This window comes from Vombatus ursinus, unplaced genomic scaffold (genome assembly GCF_900497805.2).
Source record: "Vombatus ursinus unplaced genomic scaffold, bare-nosed wombat genome assembly UNPS02000582.1, whole genome shotgun sequence".
NCBI lineage: Eukaryota > Metazoa > Chordata > Mammalia > Diprotodontia > Vombatidae > Vombatus > Vombatus ursinus.
The window spans coordinates 20665638-20673903 of NW_020940360.1; positions in this window are offsets into that span (position 1 = coordinate 20665638).

Below are 8266 nucleotides of genomic sequence, written 5' to 3' on the forward strand. Positions count from 1 at the left end.
GAAGCAGGCAAGCCAGTTTGCCTGTAGTAGTATCAAGGGACTCCAATGGAGAGAAAGGAGGCAGCATGCTGCCAAGCCAGCCAAACCACTATCAACACTTTGATTGCCATTGGAAACAACCAAGGACCGTGAACCCAAGAGCCTTTGGAATAGAAGGGCTTCCAGCCCAGTGCCATCAGATACTAACCTAGGAAGCCATCCCTGTACAGATTAATCCTAGTAACTGCTTCTGAAGACCCAGGAAAGAAAGTTCTTGCCACCAAAGTCCTTGCCACCAAAACACATATTGAAGGTTCCAGCTGCAAATCAGATGGAAAGGTCCCATGGTCCTTTGTGCAGTAGCAAATTATCTCCTTTTACTCAATTAGTTTTACCCAAACTAATTGTATATATGTGGGTATGTGGGTGTGTATTCATATATGTATGTATATATGTATATGTATGTATATATAACATCATCCCAATTTAACTACCAAAAAATTATTTTACCGAATTAGAAAAAATAATAACAAAATTCATTTGGAAAAACAAAAAGTCAAGAATATAAAAGAAAACAATGAAAAAAGTGCAAAAGAAGGAGGTTTAGCAGTACCAGATTTTAAACTGTATGATAAGGCAGTAATTGTCAAAACCATCTGGTACTGGATAAGAAATATAAAGGTAGATCAATGGAACAGAGTAGAGATATAATTTACAAAAGCAAATAAAAATAATAACCTTGTATTTGACAAGTGTAAAAACTTAAGATTTTGGGATAAAAATTCATTATTTGGTTAAAAAAATTGTTGGGAAAACCAGAAAGCAGTATGGCAGAAACTGGGCATGGACCAGTATCTCACACCATTTACCAAGATAAAAAGATAGAGTACATGACCTAGATATAAAGAGATATTTTACAAGAAAATTGGAAGAACATGGAACATATTCCTCATCAAACTTATGGATAGGTGAACAATTTATGAATAAACAAGAGAGAGCAAAATTAGGTATTAAATGGATAATTTTCATTAATTTAAAATAAAAAGGGGTTGTACAAATAAAACAAATATAGCCAAGATTAGAAAGAAAGCAGAAATTTGGGGATGAAATTTTATATACAGTCATATAAAAATGGTCTAAATCATTACTGATTAGAGAAATGCAGATTAAAACAACCTTGAGATATCATTTTATATCTACCAGATGGGCTAAATTGATAGAAGGGAAAAGTGACAAATGTTGGAAAGGATGTGGAAAAATCAGGACACTAATTCATTGTTGGTGTAATTGTAAAATGATCCAACCATTTTGAAGAACAATCTGGAACTACATCCAAAGAATTATTAAACTACTAATACCCTTTGGCCCAGCAATACCAGTACTTGGTCTAATTCCAAAAATGATTAGGAAATAAGGAAAAGAACCTATATGTTCTAAAATGTTTATAGCAGTTCTCTTTGTGGTGTCAAAGAATTGGAAATTGCAGGGATGCCCATCAATTGGAGAATGGCTGAACAAGTTGCTGTATATGATTGTGATGGAATACTGCTATGCTATAAGAAATTATGAGCTCAATGAGTTTAGAAAAACATGCAAAGATTTGGACAAAAAATTGAAGCATGAAATGAGCAGAACTGAAAAAAGCATTGTATATGGTAATAGCAATATTGTTTTAAGAAAGACTTTGAGTGAATAAGTTATTTTGTCTATTATAAATGCCCAAATTAACTAGAAGGGATATATGAAGAAAGATGCTATCTGCATCCAGAGAAAGAACTGATGAATAGAAGTATGTATAGAATAATTTTATACATATATACCTATTTGTGTCTAATGTTGCCCATCTCTAGGGCAGGGGAGAGAAGAAAAAAAGAAATTTACATGATAATTTGGTTGTATATTTGAAAGGAATAGCAAGTTGTTTGTAGTGGATTTGCAGTTTCATGTACAATCATCTTTTTTATTGTACTTTGTTATGGAAATCCTTTTTTATTCCATAAATTAAAAATATCATTTTAAAAAATGTGGAGTCCTTGAGAGCAGGGACCATCTCATTTTTCTATTTGTAACCCCAACACTCAGTGCAGTGCTTTGCATATATAAGCTTTTAAGAAATGCTGCATTCATTCAATTGTACACTATTAGTTTATTAACAGTGTCACCTAATAGCACTCATAACTATTAAGTTGGCAAAATATTTTTCAAGTGTTCAGTCATTCATCAAACATTTATGTAGCCTCTATTATTACAAAGTGCTTGGGGTATACAACTATGAGTAAGACACATCCCTGCTCTCAAAACAGGTAGACTATAGTGAGGAGGAATAACTTAAGAACACAAATAACCACAACATATATTAGAATGTGATGGATAAATCTGGAGGTTGAGATATAAATAAATTAATATGGGAGTTCAAAGGAAGGAGATCTCATCTCTGATGGAAAACCTTTTGTGGGCAAGGCATTATATGAGTTGGAAGTTGAACGAATAAGTATTTATTACTTGGTGCAAAGCATTGTTCTAAATGCTAAAGATACAAAGAGAAAAGCAAGATAGTGGCTCATCTCAAGGATCTCACAGTGTAAAAGGGGGAGGCAAATCACATAGGTTTCAGCTGAAAGTCAAATGGAAAGACCTAGTGGGCCTTAAGGTAAAGAATTTATTTAATGACAGTTCCATTTATATACTTACATACATACATACATATATACGTATATAAACACATGCACATATTTCTGATGTTGAACCATTAAATAATGCCAAAGAATTTAGTAACAAAAACTTTTTTTCCTAGAATTTGAACTTTGCTAATCTTTTCCAACTCTATAACTTTGTTCTTGACACCTCCTAAGTCATTTAGGGAAAAAGAAAGCACCAGAGCTATCGCTAGTAAAGCCTTAAGTCCCATGCTATCTTCAGATGCAGTTGTAAGATTGAATCTCCACAAGAAATGTTCCCCTCTGTAATAGCTGTAGGTACTAAACTAGAAACATGATGGACCTGTGGTCAGAGTGCCACTACTATCCCCAGGATTCTCGGGTTCTGGTTTCTAGTCTTCTCTACCACATTATGAAAACATGGGAAGGTTGAGGTGGTAGCATTGGAGTTAGAACAGTGAGGACTTAACAGAAGCAGAGATGCAATGAGGTAACATTTCAGGTTCAGGCGGTGGCATGAGTAACTATTTAGGAGAGGCAAAGGTTGAACAAATTCAAGGAATGTTGAGTGGTTCCGTCCAGCAGAAGAATGGAGTACATGAGAGGGAATGGTATCCCAAAGCTGGAAAGGTATCTAGATGGAATAGTGGATAGAGTGCTGGGCCTGGAGTCAGGAAGACCTGAGTTCATGTCCAGCCTCAGACACTTCCTAGCTTGTGTGACTCTAAGTGAATAAGTCATATAAAAAATCTATTTGCCTCTGTTTCCCCATCTCTAAAATGGGGTTAACAATAGTACCCACCTCATAGGGTTGTTGTGATGATCAAATGAGATAATATTTGTAAAGTGCCAGCACATAGTAAGCACATGATTGCTTGACTCCTACATTCCTGTTCTCAGTAACCAGAGCTTGAGAACTGAGAATTTGCTTTGCATTGTGTGGCATTCACATCTTCCAGGTGCCTTATCCCAGTCATGTCAGAATGAAGCTACAGAACTGGTACTAGCATGAATTTAGTCCAGAAAAACAGAAGGTGCCTTTAACCTTGTATTTTTGTAAGAAAGGCTAAGCCTTGGGAACAGGGGCTCCAAGGGAGGCCTGCATCCATCTGTGATCCTAAGCAGATTGTTAAGGAGGTTACTAAAGGGATGAGGAGAAGGCCTGTGATCCCAGGAATCAAGGTTGGTGAACTGAGCACTTGCACCAAATTCAGGATGCCAGATGTTCGTCACCCCCTTGTGCCATCTTGGGAGGAAGTTCCAGAACCGGCAGTTTATGTGAAATCAGGCTGCCCTGGAGGATTCGAGCACCAAATATTTGCTGACAGAAATACCAAGGCAGAACTGTTGCCTTCACCTGTGTTTGGAGTGATTCACCAAATACCATATATTTGGAGTGACCAGTATGGGTGCTGACTCCACAACCCCATATGCTGAATCATCACAGAATCCTGGAGAGTAGTGGCCTAAATAAACTGGTTCTTCCCCCTTCTTCTGCTAACCAAATTCTCAGGTTTCTCGCACCTTATTCTTAAGATTCAGAATCATTAAAAAAAAATTTAAAAAAAAAACAAAAAAAAGATTCAGAATCATTCTTTACAACATGACTTATCTGAAAATAGGATAAATATGAATGTAAATGTAAAGGCTATATCAAATTGCATGCTGTCTTGGAGTAGGGAGAGGGGAGGAAAAAATAAATACTGTAAAATTGAAAAAATAAAGTGATCTTCCTATAGAGTAAAAAAAAAGATTCAGAATCATTGGTAAAACAAAATAAACAATTAAACTGAAAAAAAAACCAAGTGATTTCTTCCTCTGCTGATACTTCTCCATGCTCTCTTATCCCTATCTACCTTAACCCTACTTTGACACAGTCCATACATAGTCTCCTTGGCCCTCCCATTCAATTGTGGCTCTTTCCATCTTTTGATACCAATGAAAATTTGTCTGCAGAAGATACAATATCCCTGACCTCCCTTGCTAATGCCAAGTTCTCCTTCTGTCATGGTCCTAGGTCAGGAAGAGGAGTAGGCATGTTCTTTATCCCTCATAAGCACTTCAATTCGATCCTTTCATCACTCTTTCATTGTGGTTCATTCCATCCCTCTCTATCATTTGATTCAGATCCTTGTCAAAGTGACCAATTGTCCTCTAGGTCATTATCCCTCCATATCAGTGTCTGGCTCACAGTCTTTCACTCAACTCCAAATTTTGCCCTCAGACTCCCAGACTTCAGTAGGCATGATGATGTCTGCTCAAACACACTGACTTCCAGTTTATCACCCTCCTCAACTCCTAGGAACTAAATCTTCAAACAACCCTAATCAGACAAAGGCTTAGTTGCATTTTCTCTCTCGTCATTCAATCCAAGTCAATAAGTAAATATTTATTCAGTACCAGTTATGTATCCTCTTCTATTCACTGGGGATATAGATACACAGACACGAAAAAGAGGCAACCCTTTGAAGTACCCCACATTCTATTAGAGGAGATGATAGCATTAATTTACATGAATAATGAAATGCAGAAATTTTAAAAAAAAAGGTAAATACAAAGTAGTTCAAAGTGGTATTTAGGAGGGAGAGCACTTCCTTGTAGGAGGTGGTTCTCAGAGCTGATCTTTAAAGTTTCCTAAGGATTTCAAGGGGTGGAAGTGAAGAAGAAACCCTTTCCAGGCTTAATTGGACAGACTGTCTGAAGGTATGGAAGAGAGACACAGATTGTTGTGTACAAGGAATAGTAGTAAGCTATTATTTTTTCTAGAATGTAGAGCGTGTGAAGGGGATTAAAGGGAAATCACTCTAGTATGATAAAAATAGAGCTGAATTGTGATTGACTTTCAGGTCAAGCATAAGAGACGATATTTTATTGTTGTTGTCCAGTCGTTTCAGTTCTGTCAACTCTTCATGACTCCATTTGGGGTTTTTGTGACGAAGATACTGGTGTAGTTTGCCATTTCCTTCTCCAGCTCAATTTACAGATGAGGAACTTGAGACAAACAGGGTTAAGTGACTCACCCAGGGTCACACAGCTAGTAGGTGTCTGAAGCTGGATTTGATATTTTATAGTCGAGGTAATAAGGAAGCACTGAAGTTGTCCAAGTAGAGGAATGGTCCAATCAGATTTGTGCCTTTTGAATATAATTTGGAAACTACATGGAGGGTACATTAAAGAAAGACAATTGTTTAATTCCACGATCACAAATTCTGAAATATCTCTTCCTGATCACAACCTCCTATCTTTTCATCTTTTCCTCTCTAGCACTCCACATAAACCTATTCTTCAGCCTCATGGTGATCCATCCCTTCCATCCATCGCTGGCCTGACTTCTATACCTTCCCTCCTATGAATGATCCATTATCTTCTATCTTTCAATCCTTTGCCCATTAGTACCCTCCACTTGTCAACCTCTACACCAGATTTGCCTGCCATCACCTTCTCTGCTTTTGCATGCTACTTGAAAAATTATGCAACTGTGCTGGGTCTGTAACAAATTTGTGTTATCCAGTCTCAATTGAGTCCTTATTGCAGAAAGATGATTTTCCTGATTGAATCTCTACCACTGTCCCCACAGTGACTATTCTAAATTTTCTCTTCTCTCCTGAAACCCCCTCTGTCACCTCCTGCCTTCTTTTTCTTAGTAAAGGATTTTGCCTTCTAGTTTACTTTTTAAAAGGGGGAAGATTAGACACAATGAGGCCCTTATTTTTCTATATTGCACACTTCAATAATTCTCAGTATCGTTCCCCATTTTTTTTTCTCCTTTACTCCAATCTCTGAGAAGGAACAAGAGAGTCTTTTCCTTGTTATCTTCTCTGGGAGTTCTCTGTGTGTGTGTCTCTCTCTGTCTCTCTGTCTCTGTCTGTCTCTGCTTGTCCATCTCTGTTTTTCTCTTTGTCTCTCTGTCTCAGCTCAGGTGCCCAACCTGGAGCAAATACTGTAGGAAGCCTTTTCCCCCTAAACTTCCTGCCAATGTTCCCTTTTTCTTTCCCCTCTATGGGCTGGACAGTGACCTACAATCTCACCCCACCTGTCAGAGGACCCAGAACACCTTCTACATTCTAATCCTTGAGCCCACTCCACATTTTCCAACTGTGATGGTGGATGGACATCTACCTCTTGATGGATGGACATGGCAGCTCACATTGCTTGGATGAGCAAGGAGTCACAATTACTATCCTTCCAGCAAGATGAAAAACTACAGGGTTTTAACATCTGCCTGGCTTCTAAGGCCTTAAGACTCCCAGGAATTACTCTCTGACCTGCCAATGAACCCTATGAGTGTTTGAGCTTCGTTATTGACCCTGCAGCTGCAGCCATAGGACCCTTGGGCCCTTCCATCAGTCTTGCAGCTGAACTCTCCATATGTCTATTGTCTCCCCCATTAGAATGTGAGTTTCTTAAAAGTTTGCTTTTCTATTTTTATCTCCAGCACTTAACACAGTGTTTGATACATACTTTATTCCCCATCATTGTCTTCTCAGCTGCCTTGTTACTCATATCAAAGACCATGCCCTTGAGGATTTTACCTACAGAACTCTTGTGGTCTCACACGTTCTGATGAGTAAGCTTCTCACACGTGGCCCATTAGACCAGCCTTGTGCTCCTTCCATGTTTCAGTTTATTAGTCTGTCATGTTCTTATCAATCTCTTTGATACCACACACTTATTCTTGATTCTCCCCTACCAGCCTGCTTTCTAGTTCTGAAACTGTAATCAAATCAATTCTTCCAGTGCTACTGAAAAGGGTGTTGTCAATATATTTCCATATGGCTCCATCACTATAAGTTTCCAAACCATAATAGGCCTCCTGGGCCTATTTAATCAATATCTCCCCTTATTAGAATGTTTTCTTCTTGAGGATGGGGAAAATCTATGCTTTTGTTTTATCTCCATCAATTAGCATAGTGCATAGAATATAGTAAATCCTTAATAATTTTTTCATTCATTCATCTTCCATATCTTTTGTCCACTAGCTTCTCTGGTAATTCCACATATTGCTATTTCTCCCATCAAAAAAAATAAGACCCTTCACTCAACTATTCCCACAAATGTTCCTATTTCTATTCTTTATTTCAAAGTCCTAGAAAGTCACCTGTACTTAAGAGCTCCATTTCCTCCAACCCGCTTCTCAACCTTTTTTCAGTCTGATTCACTGATCTTACCACTCAACTGAAAATGTTCTGTCCAAGGCAATCAATGATTTCTTAACTGCTAATCCAATAGCCTTTTCTTAATACTCATTCTACTTGACCTTTCTACCAAAGCAGAAGGTGAAGTGGCTTCTCCTCTCCCAGATGTTCTTTTTCCACTGGCTTCAATGACATTGTTCTCGCTTCTTATTCCACTTTATTGACCTCTTATGGTTATTTCTCATTCACTAAATGTAGACATACTTCAAGTCTCTGTCTTAAGCATGTTCCTCTTCTTCTTCTATATCAGAGGTATCAAACATATGGCCCACACTCCATCCTGAGTGCTGCCAAACCAAATTAAAATGTAATTGGGAAATATTTAACAAAACAAATTAAAATACAACATGACATAGATAATGTTAATTTGTGGTTTTATAACTCCATTGCTCTATATGCTCTTGGTTACCTCATCAGGTTCCATCAAGTACCATT